Source organism: Musca autumnalis, unplaced genomic scaffold, assembly GCF_047663935.1.
Source record: "Musca autumnalis isolate F117 unplaced genomic scaffold, ASM4766393v1 scaffold_4, whole genome shotgun sequence".
NCBI lineage: Eukaryota > Metazoa > Arthropoda > Insecta > Diptera > Muscidae > Musca > Musca autumnalis.
In genome coordinates this window covers 20,975,891-20,994,936 of record NW_027411977.1, presented here as the reverse complement: position 1 = coordinate 20,994,936, position 19,046 = coordinate 20,975,891, and the positions used below count along the sequence as shown (strand labels likewise).

The 19,046-nt window shown below is 38.7% G+C and overlaps 1 protein-coding gene across 2 annotated transcripts in view; it reads right to left on the bottom strand.

Moving 5' to 3' along the window:
* The window catches only part of Oatp74D (Organic anion transporting polypeptide 74D), a 115,644-nt gene that overhangs the window by 48,066 nt on the left and 48,532 nt on the right, over positions 1-19,046 (bottom strand). For both annotated transcript variants that reach the window (XM_073983540.1, XM_073983541.1), the window contains one exon: positions 6,531-6,556. The gene's annotated coding sequence lies outside the window, so the exon portion shown is untranslated. The remainder of the gene's footprint in view (positions 1-6,530; positions 6,557-19,046) is intronic.

Genomic DNA, 19,046 nt, shown 5'->3' with positions numbered 1-19,046 from the left:
GATAGACTCGTTGGTCTAGACATTCTCTTTTATACCTTTGGACCTCTCTATCTAGATTTTGACGATCTTTCCTGACGTGCCTGGGTGGATGAAGCCTGTCCATTAAATCGTGACAGGGATTCTCACTGCGATAACACCCAAGTAGGTACTGCATCGACAACATCATGTTGTGCTGACGCACCGGTAAAATCTGCTGCAGTGGTCAGGGTGTCATTCTGGCAGGTTTGAATCTTCTTCCACTGTGTATCGCTAACATTTGCATACCACGCTGGAGCTGTTGCTATTGCTGGAGCTATTGCTTTGTAAGAGGTCAACAAGGTTACCTTGTCAGCACCCCAAGAACTGCCGGCCAGCCAATTGAGGTCAATGTTCCTACTTCTGATCTTATCACAAATAGCTGTGGCTTGCGCGGATGACTTAAACATACTACCGAACGTTACACCCAATATTTGGGGATATTTTCATATTCCTCAGATAGAAGAACTGTACTAGGTCAGCTATATAGATATTCAATCTATTCCAGCGTACTCTACTTCCTCTACTTCCAACATTTCAAACACGACTGGAGACAACTCTCCTCGAACAACTTAAGGTAAGGTCACATTAGGCAAATATTTGCTCCTGCTGGGAAAATTGGTCGTATTTCAGGTATTTGACTAGGTTATGAAATCAGTTGGTCTATTTACGTAGACGATTATAGGGATGTGGCAAGACCCAGTGGAAATTACGGGTTGCCAGGATACGTCATTTATCACACCCGGTGAAACAATGGCGCTGTGTGGCAATTTCCTCTAATCCTTGTAGGAGCGTCTTCATTCACCGTGCAAAACGTGGAGTTATCAATTTGCTCGGCCAACCTTGTAACCCTCTGGTCATTACCTAGGACGGAATGCTAAAGCTCATGATGAGCATTAAAGTCCATTAGCACCAGAAGGTGCTTGCTTTCTAAAAGCGAACTAATATCAGGCATATAAAGCCGGACACAGCCATTCATCGGCGGTATGTACGCATTAAGTAGCTCTTCCTAGGCAGGACTACACTTTACTGATACTGATAGTGTCCGTGTATGGGGCACTAGAGTCAAGCTCAAGTGAGATAGGTGTGTACAGCACAGACTGGTGTATTAGCAAGGATGGCTTGCCTCCGCTTCTTGTGCGATACTTCCGCAAACCGTAACCATCACAACGTTGCAAGCTACAGGTGGCGGTGAGCTTTGTTTCTTGGATCGCGTTGACCATGATTTTTTTCCGACTCATAAAGTCCACAATTTCGCTGACCTTATTGGGGAGACCGTTGCAATTGAAATGCAGGAGTGATGCATTTCCGGGCCGTTGAACAACAACTTGTGGTGTTAGATGCTGCGTTCGTTGTTGTTGGGGAGACTGCGGGGGCGTCTCGTATTCCAACGACAACGAATAGTCGGACCACGAAGATGAAGACACACTAGGCGATGTTCTACCGCAGCAAGCGGCAACATACCTGTCACTGTAATCCCGGGTGTGACTAAGGCCAGAGTACCCTCGAAACTTCACCCATTCCCTACATCCATTACATCTGACCGATACTGACAGTTGGTGGAAGCGGATCTAGCAAATGGAACAGATCCATACTGGCCCGGGGTTCATCTTTATCCCGACACGGACCAAGAGCGCTCGAAGCAGGCATACCGGTATAAATTGCCGCTCCTATGGTGAAAAAAAAAAATACCAAACACATAAATGTTGAGGTGACGGCCCCTGGTCGAAGATTTCTCCGACTCAATCCGGTGCAAAGAACTGGCCGCCGCGGGATTGATAGATCTTCTGTAGAAATTAATGTTGGTTTTCTAAATATATTGGGTGACGTAGGGGATGGAAGATACCAAGGAACGGTCCTGACCGGTTTTAACATGGCAAAGCCCAGGATTTATCTTGGTCCCTCTTTCACCTCAAGTGGACACTGACCTCCCCGTGGTGTCACCTGGGAAACTGCCTTTAACACCCGTTAAAGGTAGTGAGCTAATATGTGCCGCGCGTTCACCCATAAGAACGTTAAAAACTTGGGTTTGGGCGTCGGGTTAGTAACCCTCCCCTAGAAAAAACAGCTTACTATGAAAAAACGAAAGAAAAGAAAAACAAACCCCTCTAAAGTTGACGAACCCCGCAAACGTTTTAAGGACCATGATCTGCGAATCTGCACCTGGAATGTTCGCACTCTTTATAGAGAAGGTGCAGTCTTCGCATTGGCAGACGTACTTGAAAAGTACAAGGCCGATATTACTGCCATACAGGAAATACGATGGATTGGGAAATGCGTCACAACAACACCTAAAGGTGACGCACTGTATTATAGCTGCCATGACGTAAAGCATGAGTTTGGTTGCGGATTCGTAGTTAGTCGGAGACTAAAACATCTGGTATCCAGCTTCACCCCAGTGAATGAAAGACTTGTTGCAATTCGAATAAAAGCTAAATTCTTCAACATCAGCTTTATTTGAGCTCATGCTCCCACTGAAGAAAAGGACGAACAGACCAAAGATATATTTTACGAGCGCTTAGAAGAAACATATGACCGTTTGCACTGCCCATGACATTAAAATTATTCTAGGCGATTTTAATGCCAAAATTGGAAAGGAGAATATCTTTGGCCCAACAGTCGGGAAATTCAGTCTCCACAGTGAAACATCTGACAATGGTATGAGGCTGATAGACTTTGCAGCTGCAAAAAACATTGTAGTTAGCAGTACCAGATTTAATCATCTCGATATTCAAAAGGGCGCCTGGCTGTCTCGAGATCAGAAAACAAGAAACCAAATTGATCATGTTGTGATAGATGGAAGACATTAATCGAGCGTGATGGATGTACGATCGTTCCGAGGCGCAAACATTGATTCGGACCACTACCTTGTTGCGGCAAAGGTACGTAACAGATTAAACTTAGCAAACAAAGTACGAACAGACACAACACGAAAGTTAGACAACGGTAAGCTGCAATCACAACAGATAGCCACAGCATATTCCACTCAACTAGCCCATTTGCTTAATCAAAGCACTCCTCATCCCGATAATATATCAGCGCAATGGCAAAGTATTGTCCACTCCATGCAAACAGTCGCAAAATCAGTGCTTGGATACCAGAGACCTCCACCAAGGAATCCATGGTATGACCAGGAGTGTCGTGCTGCTACCGAAGAGAAAAATGCGGCATATAGGGCAACTTTACAATCCGTAGCAACGCGTAGCGCACGAAAGAGATACAGGGAAAATGGAGAGAGGAGAAACGTCTTTTCCGCAGGAAAAAGAGAGAGATGGAAAAGCGGGAGTGTGAAAAACTCGAGATGTACAGGAACCAGAATGAAGTCTGAAAATTCTACCAAAGAGTGAAGCATCAAACTGATGGCTTTGGTACAGGCACCTCCTCCTATAGAGACCAGTAAGGTTTTTGGTAACTGATACAGAGAGAAGTCTCCCTTGTCCCGTATGGGATGTTGTGGAACAATGTTTGTTTGTTTGATACAGATAGTGTGCTCAGGATATGGAAAGAGCATTTTTCAAAACTTTTGGTATCCAATAGCAGCGAAGACGACGAAGATACCACAGTCCCAATCCCAGAAGATGGTATTGAATGTATACCGCCCAGCCAAGATGAGGTAAAGACAGCAATAAACCGGCTGAAGAATAATAAGGCAGCAGGAGCCGATGGCTTACCAGCCTAGCTGTTCAAAACCGGAGGCGACACGCTGATATGGTGTATTAATCAGCTAGTTAGCACCATTTGGCAGGAAGAACGAGTACGCGACTATTACAACCTGAGTATCCTGTGTCCCGTCCACAAGAAAGGAGATAAGACTGTATGCTCTAACTATAGGGGCATAAGTCTACTCCCTATTGCCTACAAAAATCGTGTCAGGGATATTGTGCGAACGACTAAAGCCTATGGTCAACGAGATAATTGGACCATACCAATGCGGCTTTAGACCTGGCAAGTCCATCATTGACCAGATATTTACCCTGCGGCAAATCCTGGAGAAGACCCAAGGGATGCAGATCGACATCTACCACCTTTTTGTCGATTATAAAGCAGCCTTCGACAGCCCGTTCAAAGGTATTCAAAGCCATTTCTGAATTTGGTATCCCCGCAAAGCTCATCCGGCTTTGTAAAATGACTTTAACTGACACGAGATACTCAGTTAAAATAGGAAAGAACCTCTCCGAAGAATTTTGTACCAAAGAGGTTTCAGGCAAGGAGACATCAATTCATGTCAAACGTCAAAATAAGTGGCACAATCTGCACCAATAGCCACATGTTACTTGCTTATGCTGAGGATATAGACATCATGGGACGATCAGTAAAAGAAGTAATGAAGGTCGAAGTAGAATCTGCTAAAGTGGGTCGGCGGTAAACGGTGAGAAGACCAAGTTAATGGTGTCGACGCGCAATGCGTCCATTGAGCTCGGACCAACTGTGGAAGTTGGTTCCTATAATTTTGAGGTAGTAAAATACTTCGTCTACCTCGGCACCTCCGTAAACACAACAAACGACATCAGTTCTGAAATAAGAAGAAGAATTGTATTGACCAACAGATGCTACTTTGGTTTAAGTAAACAGTTTAAAAACAAAGCCACATCTTGTCAAACAAAAATAACGCTGTACAAAACACTGATACTACCCGTGCTGATGTATGGTCCAGAAGCCTGGGTACTTGCGCAAGCAGACAACAATGCAGTGCTTGGTGTGTTCGAGAGAAAAATTCTTCGAAAGATCTACGGACCAATCTGCGTTGACGGTGAATATCGACGTCGCATAAACCACGAGCTGTATCTGCTATACAACGACATCAGTATGGAGATGCAGCGCTTGCATTGTCTAGGCCATATCATAAGAATGAGCGAAGATGAACCTGTTGAAAAGGCGTATAAATATGGGCCGCTTGGCGGTGCACGCAGAATTGGCAGGCCAATGAATAGATGGCGCAAACAAGTGGATGAAGAGATGAAAAGGCTCGGTATTCCAGAGTGCGAAGCAACAAATAGAGAGAAACGGAGATCTTTTCTTAGTTCGGCCTATGGAACAAATGCTCTGTAATGGGCCAGCTAAGTAATTAAGTAAAGTAAACCTTTCGATATACTTGTTGTTCTCCAAATAGGTTGAGATATATCCGAGATCTTTCCAAAATTTGTTCGCGTTGTGAAAATAAACCTCCTAATGAGTTCCATGAAATATTGGAACTTGTGGCGTGTGATTGTTGTTATAAAGTATACGTAGAGGTGCACGTTTGAATGCACGAACATGTATGTTAATAGCTCTGTTCCTTTACGTGCAAGAATCTTCAAGTTTTACAACTTTTTACTCGAAAAGCGTTCCTTTACTTCAGACACCATACAATTCATATGGAACCAGATTACAACTTTTGCTACTTTTGCCGGTTTTACCACTTTCAAAAGTAAAGGAACAGACCAAATGTTAGTTGGAGGTTTTGTACAGATGAACCACTTTTTCAGTTAGAATCATTATTTCAAAACACCAAAATTCCGAGCAATATTGCTTTTAAGATTAGCATAATTTTAAGACATTGTCATTCGCTGGTATTATTGAGAGCCCAGAAAAAGCGTAACAAAGCGAACAATGTAGTTTTGACAAATGATTATGTTTTATTTTTAACCCATTCGCTTTGTGACCTGCCCTATTCTTGTTCGAGACACTGTCTGAAGATTTTGAATGTGTTCGAATAATTCCAGCTACAAAAATGTAGCTTTTGAATTGTTTTTTAAAACCCATAATGATTTTTAAAACCCAGAAGTTTTATTAAATAATTTTTAAATTTCTTTAAATTTCTACCTTGTCTTCTCTACACTATCGTCACAGTTTGCCTCTTTTGTTTACAAATCTTTTTTTGCAAGCCACCAAAAGTAAAACTATGTTGCAAATTCATTCATAATAGAATGAAAAATCTTGATATGTTGGCGTTGGCTTTGGTTTTATTGTTGTTGTTTTTAGTTCGCTGCCATATTTTTGTCAGAGTGTCTCGGTTGTCTATGAAGGGGTTAGCAGAGTTGAGTGGTGGTGGGCCGTCGCACTGAATGACTGACTGGACTGCCTGGCTGGCTGTCTAACAACGGACGTTTACTTTCGAAATCAGTGAAATGGAAAATCCAACGGAAACTAAAAGTGAATTGCGAACAAAATTTGAGAATTTGTTGCTGTTGTTGTTTTTGGTTGAATTGGTTGGTATATTGGTGTGTGTATAAAACAAATGAATGTTATAAATCTTTAACATTGTACGACTATATCGAATTGTAGCATATTGGTATTTATTTGGCATTTTTAAATTAAAAAAGAAGGAATGAAGCATATAAAACAAAACGGGTTCGAAATTTACATAAATTACAATCTATGAAATTTACAAAAATTCAGTTAATTTCTATGCAAACAAATTCTATTTGCTTAGGACCAAATCAATGCTAGTTTGAAAATTGTTTCCTCGATTCAATATAAAACATGAAAATCAATATAAATTGGTAGAGGAGTCACATGAATATTCAATAACATACCTGAGTTTTGTGTGGCTGGGAAGAATCTGTAAAGAAAATAGAAAAAATTGTTAATAAAAATTTTGCCAAAGACTATGACAATAAAAAAAAAACAAATTAAAAAAATATAAACAATAATAATTGTGACTTTGAACAGTAGAAACCAATACTGACCGATCGTTCAAAACCATAAAAATCAAATGTTTCTCTTCATAAAGTGGTAGTTCTTGTAGTTTAGGCTGTAAGTCCATATTTACATTAGGCAATTTTCTTTGTGGCAATTGTCAGTTTGTCGGTGAGAGAGGGTGTTGAGAGGCAAAGGGTTACCATATGCCTCATCTCTCTCCATCAAACTGGCAATTGCCGCAAGGAAAATTGCCTAATATAAATATGGACTAAGCACATAATTATGTTTTATTTTGCCCTCATTTTACCTTTTTATGTTTTTTTTTGTTGGTTGAAATTTCACTTTACAATCCCTAAAAAACAACTACACAGGGCTTTTCGGTATGCACCACTAACTGCTGGTGCTCTCTCAGTTGTCTGTAAGTGCAAAACAAGTGAAATTTTACCAAACCGGTGCAACACAAAAAACCAAAAATTCCCAAACAATTTTGTTAAACGAAAACATATTTTGGCGACTCTTGAAGATAATTTAAGCATTAAAATGTTTTGCACAAAAAAAAAACAAACAAATTTATTTGAAAAAAAAACTGGAAATTTAATTTTGCAAAATAAACAAATCACAAACAAGTCATTATCAATCAATTCAATCGGCATGGCAAAAAACAACAAAAAAATAAGAAATATGTGACCAAAGTGTTTTTAGCATTTGCCAAATAAAATACAGAAACAAGAACAACAACAACTCTTTTGGGAGTATACTTCATTGGCTAAGGTTGTTATCTTTACACCCTACACACCGCCACTGAGTGATGGGTTTATTTTGGCTATACAAAGATCATTTGATCTTCTATGAGCAAATCAACGGACTTTTTACGCGAATATCAAGGGATCTTCTATGAGAAGATCATCCGAATTTCTTTGAGATCACCCGATTTTCTATGAGAAGAAACCTGTTCTCCAACTAGAAGATCACCTCATCTTCTAGAAGAAGATCAACTGCTCTTCTATGAGAAGATCAACTGCTCTTCTATGAGAAGATCAACTGCTCTTCTATGAGAGTTCATCCGATATTCTATGAGAAGATCACCCGATTTTCTATGAGAAGACACCTGTTCTCCATCGAGAAGATCGTCTGATCTTCTAGAAGAAGAATACTTGAATTTCTAGGAGAATATCAAAAGAAGATCACCAGAACTTCTAAAAGAAGATCCCCTGCTTTCTATGAGATAACCTAGTTCTCTATGGGAAGATCACCGTATCTGATATGAGAAGATCACCTAATCTTCTATGAGAAGATCATCTAACCTTCTATGGGGAGATCACTTAACCTTCTCTGAGAGGATCAACTGATCTACAATGGACTGTCCCCTGATCTTCAATAAGAAGATTATCTGATCTGCCCTCGGATCTTTTATGAGAAGATCAACTGATCTTCTATAAGAGGATTAATTGATCTTCTATGAGAAGACCAACTGATATATTATGGGAAGGTCACCTAATCTTCTATGAGAAGATCTTCTGATCTGCTATCAGAAGATCTTCTTATCTATCAAAAGATCACCTCATCTTCAATGAGAAGACCACCTGATCTTCTATGAGAAGATCACCCGATTTTCTGTGAGAAGATCAACGCATCTGAGAATATCAACTGATCTTCTATAAGAAGATAAACTGATCTTCTCTGAGAAGATCAATTGATCTTCTATGAGAATACTATCCGATCTACTATGGGCAGGTCACCTGATCTTTTATGAGATCATCGGTAGTTCATCTGATCTGCTATCAGAAGATCACCTGATCTTCTATGAGAAGATCACCTGATCTTCTATGAGAAGATCACCTGGTCTTCTATGAGATGGTCACCTGTTTTTCTATGAGAAGATCAACTGATCTCCTATGGGAAGGTCGCCTGATCTGCGATCTTCTATAAGAAGACTTACAGATCGTCTATGAAAAGATAAACGGATCGTCTATGAAAAGATGAACTGATCTTCTATGAGAGATCAACAGATATTCTATGAGAATACTATCTGATCTACTATGGGCAGGTCACCTGATCTTTTATGAGATCATCGGTAGTTCATCTGATCTGCTATCAGAAGATCACCTGATCTTGTATGAGAAGATAGCCTGATCTTCTACGAGAAGATAAACTGAACTTCTATGAGAATACCACCTGATCTTCTATGAGAAGATCACCTGATCTTCTATGAGAGGGTCAACTAATCTTCACTAATCTTCTACGAGAAGATCAACTGATCTTCTATGAGATCAACTGATCTTCTATGAGAAGATCACCTGATCTTCTATGACAGGGTCAACTAATCTTCTACGAGAAGATCACTTTATATTCTGTGAGGGGATCACCTGATCTTTTCTATGAGAAGATCACTTGATCTTCTATGAGAAGATCACTTGATCTTCTATGGGAAGATCACTTGATCTTCTATGGGAAGATCTCCTGCTCTTCTATGAGAAGATCACTTGATCTTCTGTGAGAAGATCACTTGATCTTCTGTGAGAAGATCACTTGATCTTCTGTGAGAAGATCACTTGATCTTTTGTGAGAAGATCACTTGATCTTCTGTGAGAAAATCACTTGATCTTTTGTGAGAAGATCACTTGATCTTCTGTGAGAAGATCACTTGATCTTTTATGGGAAAATAACTTGATCTTCTATGAGAAAATCTTCTGATCTTCTATGAGAAGATCAACTGCTCTTCTATGAGAAGATCAACTGCTCTTCTATGAGAGTTCATCCGATATTCTATGAGAAGATCACCCGATTTTCTATGAGAAGACACCTTGTTCTCCATCGAGAAGATCGCCTGATCTTCTAGAAGAAGAATACTTGAATTTCTAGGAGAATATCAAAAGAAGATCACCAGAACTTCTAAAAGAAGATCCCCTGCTTTCTATGAGATAACCTACTTCTTTATGGGAAGATCACCGTATCTGATATGAGAAGATCACCTAATCTTCTATGAGAAGATCATCTAACCTTCTATGGGGAGATCACTTAATCTTCTCTGAGAGGATCAACTGATCTACAATGGACTGTCCCCTGATCTTCAATAAGAAGATTATCTGATCTGCCCTCGGATCTTTTATGAGAAGATCAACTGATCTTCTATAAGAGGATTAATTGATCTTCTATGAGAAGACCAACTGATATATTATGGGAAGGTCACCTGATCTTCTATGAGAAGATCTTCTGATCTGCTATCAGAAGATCTTCTTATCTATCAGAAGATCACCTCATCTTCAATGAGAAGACCACCTGATCTTCTATGAGAAGATCACCCGATTTTCTGTGAGAAGATCACTAATCTTCTACGAGAAGATCAACTGATCTTCTATGAGAAGATCAACTGATCTTCTGTGAGAAGATCACTTTATATTCTGTGAGGGATCACCTGATCTTTTGTGAGAAGATCACCTGACCTTCTATGAGAAGATCACTTGATAATCTATGGGAAGATCACTTGATCTTCTATGGGAAGATCACTTGATCTTCTATGGGAAGATCTCCTGCTCTTCTATGAGAAGATCTCCTGATCTTCTATGAGAAGATCACCGGATCTTCTATGGGAAGATAACCTGATTTTCTGTCAGAAGATCAGCTGATCTCCTATGGGAAGGTCGCCTGATCTGGTATCAGAAGATCACCTGATCTTCTATGAGAACATAACCTTAGATTTTATGAGAAGATCAAAAGATTTTCTATGAGAAGATAAACTGATCGTCTATGAAAAGATCAACTGATCTTCTATGAGAGATCAACTGATCTTCTATGAGAGATCAACTGATCTTCTACGAGAAGATCAACTGATCTTCTGTGAGAAGATCACTTTATATTCTGTGAGGGGATCACTTTATATTCTGTGAGGGGATCACCTGATCTTTTGTGAGAAGATCACCTAACCTTCTATGAGAAGATCACTTGATCTTCTATGGGAAGATCACCTGGTTTTCTGTCAGAAGATCAGCTGATCTCCTATGAGAAGATCACCTGATCTTCTATGAGAAGATCACCTGATCTTCTATGAGAAGATCACCTGATCTTCTATGAGAAGATCACCTGGTCTTCTATGAGATGGTCACCTGTTTTTCTATGAGAAGATCAACTGATCTCCTATGGGAAGGTCGCCTGATCTGCGATCTTCTATAAGAAGACTTACAGATCGTCTATGAAAAGATAAACGGATCGTCTATGAAAAGATGAACTGATCTTCTATGAGAGATCAACAGATATTCTATGAGAATACTATCTGATCTACTATGGACAGGTCACCTGATCTTTTATGAGATCATCGGTAGTTCATCTGATCTGCTATCAGAAGATCACCTGATCTTGTATGAGAAGATCGCCTGATCTTCTACGAGAAGATCAACTGATCTTCTATGAGAGGGTCAACTAATCTTCACTAATCTTCTACGAGAAGATCAACTGATCTTCTATGAGATCAACTGATCTTCTATGAGAAGATCACCTGATCTTCTATGACAGGGTCAACTAATCTTCTACGAGAAGATCACTTTATATTCTGTGAGGGGATCACCTGATCTTTTGTGAGAAGATCACCTGACCTTCTATGAGAAGATCACTTGATCTCTATGAGAAGATCACTTGATCTTCTATGGGAAGATCACTTGATCTTCTATGGGAAGATCTCCTGCTCTTCTATGAGAAGATCACCGGATCTTCTGTGAGAAGATCACTTGATCTTCTGTGAGAAGATCACTTGATCTTCTGTGAGAAGATCACTTGATCTTTTGTGAGAAGATCACTTGATCTTCTGTGAGAAAATCACTTGATCTTTTGTGAGAAGATCACTTGATCTTCTGTGAGAAGATCACTTGATCTTTTATGGGAAAATAACTTGATCTTCTATGAGAAAATCTTCTGATCTTCTATGAGAAGATCAACTGACCTGCTATCAGAAGATCACCTGATCTTCAAAAAGAAGTATACTTGTTTTCCTATGAGAATATCATAAGGATATCACCTGAGCTTTTATAAGATAACATATTCTTTTACGAGAAGATCGCCGGATATGCTATGAGAATATTACCGGATCTTCTGTGAGGATATGACCGGATCATCTATGAGAAGATCACCAGATCCTTTAGGAAAAAATTAATTGATTTTTTTAGAATACCAACAGATCTTTTATTAGAGCACCAATGGATATTCTATGAGAACATCAGCCATCATTCCATTGGAAGTTCACCTGATCTTCTATGGGAAGATCACCTGATCTTCTTTGGGAAGGTCGCCTAATTTACTATGAGCAGTTTGCCGGATATTCATTGAGGAAATCACCGGAACTTCTTTGAAAAGATCACCGGACCTTCTTTGAGAAAATTACCGAATTTTCTCCTGATCTTCTATGAGAAGATCTACTGATCACCAGATCTTCTATTAGAAGATCACCTGATGTTCTTTGATCATATAATCGTAATAAAAATTAAAAATTTTCTGTTATCGACAATTTTCGGTAATTATGATCTTCCGCTAGAAGATCAGTCGAACTTTCATCAGACGATCTCTTGAGCTGAGAAACTAGCTCTGTTAACCTTCTAATCTTCCATTGGAAACCCATTTCAAGAAGTGAAGGTTATTACATGTTCGACCATGCCAAATATTGCCTCGTCGGTTTTTTTTCTCCAAATCCATTGGTATTTAGAGGTTGGCTTACAAATGGTGGCATAGTAAATGGCTAGAAGATGTTGCAACAACAACAACAATGCAAGAGTACATTTAGTATTTGGTAGTTGGTTGATATTTGCTAATGTTCGTTATTTGATAGTTGAGCATGGTTGGCGGCGGTTGGTTCGGTGGTGCTGCTTGTGGTGACTGTTGCTGAAGTTGCTTGACTGGGGGCTGGTTGCTACGCTGTGTGTTTGAATTTTTATTTGGAGGCGGCATTTGACTTGCTGGGTATGTGGCATCTGTTTGAACGTTAAGCCTAGCCTTTTCATAGCCAAGCAGCCGAAGCCGATGCTGCCTGTTGCTGCCGAGCCGAGTGTAGGCTGACACAGCTGAGTGCAATGGGAATTGGCATTTCACTTTCATTATGATGCAGTTTTTCAAACCACTTGCACTGCTAATGTTTGTGTGAAGAAATTGTCGTTGTTAGAGATGAGAGGGGTGGGTATGGGCCATTGTCATCATCGTAAACTTAAAAGAATCTTGTTGTTGTTGCTGCTGCTGTTGTTGTTTCACACAATTTGATATTGTTGTATTACACTGTGGACCGACCCAACTCGCTCGGCATATTTTTTACCATTTGTGGCGGCAACGGCATTGTTGATGATGTTGCAATGCCTAAACCACAGCAACAACAACAGCAACATAAACATCATAATAATTGATGGGGGGGTTGTTGTTGCTATTGCAATTGTACGATTGCCAATAATGTCTGGAATTCATATTTGCAATATCGTTAATTGATTACGATCACCAAATGTGTGGACAACCTGGCGCTCACTGGTGCCGCCGTTGTTGTTTCTCGCCGATTGGTAGTTGGTCATAGAAGTGATGATTGATGATGGTTAGATGATAGAAAAACAAATAGGCGGCAACCGTGTTTGAGTTGAAGTTTGAAACACAGCTTGTCCAGCTATGTGTCATATGATATTGCCGCTTATAATGTTGCAAAATATGCTACATTCATTTATAATAATTTATATGTATTAGGGTGTACTGAATGGCAATGCACATAGAAATGCAGAAATAAGAAAAAGTTGCCTCAGTGGGGACAGAAGTTGTCCCGAACTAATTCGTCTATTTTTGAAAATTGTTTTAAATCGAAGTGTTGGTAGAGAGTAATCAGAAATTTTGAGACAAGAATATGGAGAAAAAAGGATATCCCGAAGATAACAAATATATATGTCTGTAATCCAGTTCACAATAACTACTACATATAGTCAAATTTTTAAGGCAAAACAACCGATCGATTATCGCTCGCAAGAGGTAATTTTAATCAACAGCTAATCACTTGATCTTCTATCAGAAGATCACTTAATCCTCTTCGAAAAAATCATTGATCTTGTATCAAAATACCACACGAACATCTATTAGAAGATCACTTTATCATCTAACAGAAGATCACTTGATTGTCGATCAGAAGATCACACGATCTTCTATCAGAAGGTTACACTTGATCTTGGATCAGAAGATCACACGATATTCTAGCAGAAAAAAAAATCTATAATTAGATCCCTAAAGCAGATCACATGAACTTCTATATGAAGATCACATGATCTTCTATCAAAACATAATTTGATCTTCGATCATAAGATCACTTGATCTTCGATCAGAAGATCACACGATCTTCTAGAAGATCACTTGATCTTGGATCAAAAAATCACACGATCTTCTATGAGAACATCGCATAATCTTCTAGGGGAAAAACTTTTATCATAAGATCCTTACACATTCTTCTAGGAGACCACTTAATCTAATCTCATCTTCAATCTACTTGATCATCTATCATCTATCGGAAGTGAAGATCGTGTGATCTTCTATCAGAAGTGAAAATCGTATTATCTTCTATCAGAAGATCACAAGATCTTCTATTAGAAGGTCACCTGGTCTTATATCAGAAGATCACATGATGTTCTATCAAAACATAACTTTATCTTCTTCCCGAAGATCACTTGATCTTGGATCAGAAATTCGCACGATCTTCTATGAGAACATTACATGATCTTCTGGCAGAAAAAAATGTATCATAAAACCACTAGACTTTCTATTAGAAGATCACTTAATCTACTCTCATCTTCTACCTATTTGATATTCTATCATAGGATCACTTGATGTTCTATTAGAAGATCACGTGATCTTCTATCAGAAGAGCACACAATCTTCTAGCAGAAAAAAACAAAAAACAAATATAATAAGATCGCTAGAGAGGATCACTTGATCTTCTATTTCAATATCACATGATTTTCTGTAAGAAGATCACATGATTTTATATCAGAAGATTACATGATCTTCTATCAGAAGATCACATGGTCTTCTATCAGAAGATCACATGGTCTTCTATCAGAAGATCACTTAATCTTCTATCAGAAGATCACTTGAACTTCTATCTGAAGATCACTTGAACTTCTATCAGAATATCACTTGAACTTCTATCAGAAGATCACTTGATCGACTATCAGAAGATCGCTTAATCTTCTATCAGAAGATCACTTGATCTTTTTATCTATTTCTCATCACTTGATCTTCTATCAGAAGATCACTTGAACTTCTATCAGAAGATCACTTGATCTTCTATCAGAAGATCACTTGAACTTCTATCAGAAGATCACTTGAACTTCTATCAGAAGATCACTTGAACTTCTATCAGAAGATCATTTGATCTTCTATCAGAAGATCACTTGATCATCTATCAGAAGATCACTTGATCATCTATCAGAAGATCACTTGATCTTCTCTCAGAAGATCACTTGATCATCTATCAGAAGATCACTTGATCTTCTCTCAGAAGATCACTTGATCTTCTATCAGAAGATCACTTGATCTTCTATCAGAAGATCACTTAATCTTCTATCAGAAGATCACTTAATCTTCTATCAGAAGATCACTTGATCTTCTATCAGAAGATCACTTGATCTTCTATCAGAAGATCACTTGATCTTCTATTAGAAGATCACTTGATTTTCTATCAGAAGATCACTTGAACTTCTATCAGAAGATCACTTGATATTCTATCAGAAGATCACTTGATATTCTATCAAAAGATCACTTCAATTTCTATCTGAAGATCACTTGATCTTCTATCGGAAGATCACTTGATCTTCTATCAGAAGATCACTTGAACTTCTATCTGAAGATCACTTGATTTTCTATCAGAAGATCACTTAATCTTCTATTAGAAGATCACTTGAACTTCTATCAGAAGATCAATAATCTTCTATCAGAAGATCACTTGATCATCTATCAGAAGATCACTTGATCTTCTATCAAAAGATCACTTGAACTTCTATCTGAAGATCACTTGATCTTCTATTAGAAGATCACTTGATTTTCTATCAGAAGATCACTTGAACTTCTATCAGAAGATCACTTGATCTTCTATCAGAAGATCACTTGACTTCTTTCAGAAGATCACTTGATATGCTTTCAAAAGATCGCACGATCTTCTATGAGAACATCACATGATCTTCTAGCAGAAAAATTATATATAGCCATAAAGCTGAATAAAGTTCATTAGGTCTCCGAAAAAGAATCCCTACGGATATACCAAACAGCTTGGGACATATAATAAACCGATGAAACCTAAACCCAAGAATAAGAATTATTTTTACCTATCCTCTTCCCTTTCTCGCTCTCTCTCTCTCCTTTGTTCCTTATGGCGTTCATAAAACTTGTTTTCCCTAAAGTGGAACACTTTAATGCCACACTCTGGGCTGTTGATTCCCCGAAAGCCCATAAAAAAGGTAACAGTAAATATGATATTGACATGAATTCCAATTAATATTTTGTATATTCCGCTCATATACTCGCATAAATTGTTACCTTTCCCTTCCTTGGGTTACAGCCAACAGCGAACGCAGAAACAAACAAAAAAAACAACGATTTTGAGGAAATTGTTTAAATATTTATGACCATAAAAAGTCAACGAAGTTTTGCTTTTGGTTTTTGGGAATAAAAAAACAAAAAGTAAAAATAAAAAAAAACAAAAAGTAAAAAAAAACACTGGAATGTAATACGCAAAGAAACAAGTCCATCGAAGTGACTTGCATACTTTTGTTGCGTATATGGTGGCTGGGGGCTACTTGTATGCGTAACGTGATGTGTACGTTCGCACTCTTCGTACCAAGCAATCAGCTAAACCAACCACACCTTACTTACGTCTTAAGTACATCTTGGACGGCAGACGGACGTACGTCCAGCCGACCAAAAATGTCCAACCAATATCAATCAGTGATGATAGCAGCAGCAGCTACCACAAAAAGGCGGTGTTGGCGGTGGCGGTTGGCAACAGTCAGCGGAGCTGGCCAACAGATCAGTATTTTTTCTTCTTCTTCATGTAAAGAAATAAAGAGCTGTGTAAATATGACGACGACACTGATGATGAAGAAGAAAAAATTGGTTTAACTGAGTTCATTGACACCAAAAGCAGCAGCAGCAGCGGCACCGGGTCTTGGGGGCTTTTTTTTAAAGATGACACACACACTGCCATAAACATAATGGAAATCGTGTCAAACGTGTTACTGTTATCAGCAGAGAGGAGTTGTAGTGTTGGGTTTTTATCACTCACTTAGCCGCTTCATTGGTTGGTTACTCAGCCTGGTTCTACAATTATTTGACAGGGCTCTTTTTTGAGTAAAGGCAGAAGGGGAGGTAGAACAAAAGAAAGTTTGATTGTTAAGCTACCAAAAATGCTTTAAAAAGAGTCAAATTCAAACACTCACATCACGTTTAACATAAGTAATTATGCAGCTACAAATACATATGTATGTATGTACCTTCGTGTTAGCAATAATGTACCTCCTTATCACCCGGCCTTTTGAAAATTTGTCAAGTACCCCCTCCATTAGCGCCAAATGTGCCAAAAAATTGAAACAACTATTCATGCACCAAAAACAAAAAAAGTTCGTCAGGGCTGAACTTTTTATACCCTACAATATAAAATAGTCTTAATTAAAATGGAATAATTAGTTTACTTTCGCAATTTTAGGTGGACAATTTTTTCCACCATGGATACCCCAAGTCAAAGTTCCGTGATCACAGAAAACTCAAATGTCAAATTACAGATAGTTCGATTTTTGGTGGAGAAGTTGACGATTTTTAGATGAAGTCTCGTGGCCTCTAAGAACCTCAAATGTCAAATTATAGCTACTTCGGAAAATGGATCCCGAAAATCGGGAGATACCGTTATATGGCGGCTATAACAAAACTTAGACCTATACTGACTATTTTAGGTGGAGATGTTTCGTGGCCAGCGAGAACCTCAAATGTAAAATTACATCTAGTTCGGTTAAAAATTGTAGCCAAAACCCTTATAATACCGTAAATCGGGAGGTATCGTTATATGGCGACTATGCCAAAACATGGACCTATATAGAAGATTTTTGGTGGAGACGTTTCGTGCCTACTGATAACCTTAAATGTCAAATTACAGCTAGATCGGTTAAAAATTGTAGCTAAAATCCTCAAAATACCGCAAATCGGGAGGTACCGTTATATGGGGGCTATACCAAAACATGGACAATTTTTGATGGAGAAGTTTCGTGATAACTGAGAACCTCAAATGTCAAATTATATCTAGTTCGGTTAAAGATTGTACCTAATATCCTCAAAATACCGCAAATCGGGAGGTACCGTTATATGGGGGCTATACCAAAACATGGACCTATGTTGACAATTCTTGGTGGAGATGTTTCGTGGCCACTGGGAACCTCGAATGTCAAATTACATCTAGTTCGGTTAAAAATTGTACCCAATATCCTCAAAATACCGCAAATCGGGAGGTACCGTTATTTGGGAGCTATACCAAAAAAAGGACTTGCATTGACTATTTTTGGTGGAGATGTTTCGTGGCAACTGAGTACCTCAAATATCAAATTACAGCTAGATCGGTTAAAAATTGAAGCTAAAATCCTCAAAATACCGAAAATCGGGAGGTACCGTTATATGGGGGCTATACCAAAACATGGACATATGTTGACAATTTTTGATGGAGCAGTTTCGTTATAACTGAGAACCTCAAATGTCAAACTACAGCTAGTTCGGCTGAAAGTTGTAGCTAAAATCCTCAAACTACCGAAAATCGGGTGGTACCGTTATATAGAGGCTATACCAAAACATGGACCTATATTGACGATTTTTGCTGGAGATATTTCGTGGTCACTGAGAACCTCAAATGTCTAATTACAGCTAGTTCAGTTAAAAATTGTAGCTAAAATCCTCAAAATACCGAAAATCGGGAGGTACCGTTATATGGGAACCATACCAAAACATGGACCTATACTGAAGATTTTTGGTGGAGATTTTTCGTGCCCACTGAGAACCTCAAATGCCAAATTACAGCTAGTTCGGTTAAAAATTGTAGCTAAAATCGTCAAAATACCGAAAATCGGGAGGTACCGTTATATGGGGGCTATGCCAAAACATGGACCTATATAGACGATTTTTGGTGGAGATGTTTCGTGCCCGCTGGGAACCTCAAATGTCAAATTACAGCTAGTTCGTTGAAAAATTGTAACCAAAAATCTTAAAATACCGAAAATCCGGAGGTACCGTTATATGGGGGCTATGCCAAAATATGCACCTATATTGACGATTTTTGCTGGAGATGTTTCGTGGTCACTGAAAACTTCAAATGTCTAATTACAGCTAGTTCGGTTAAAATTTGTAGCTAAAATCCTCAAAATACCGAAAATCGGGAGGTA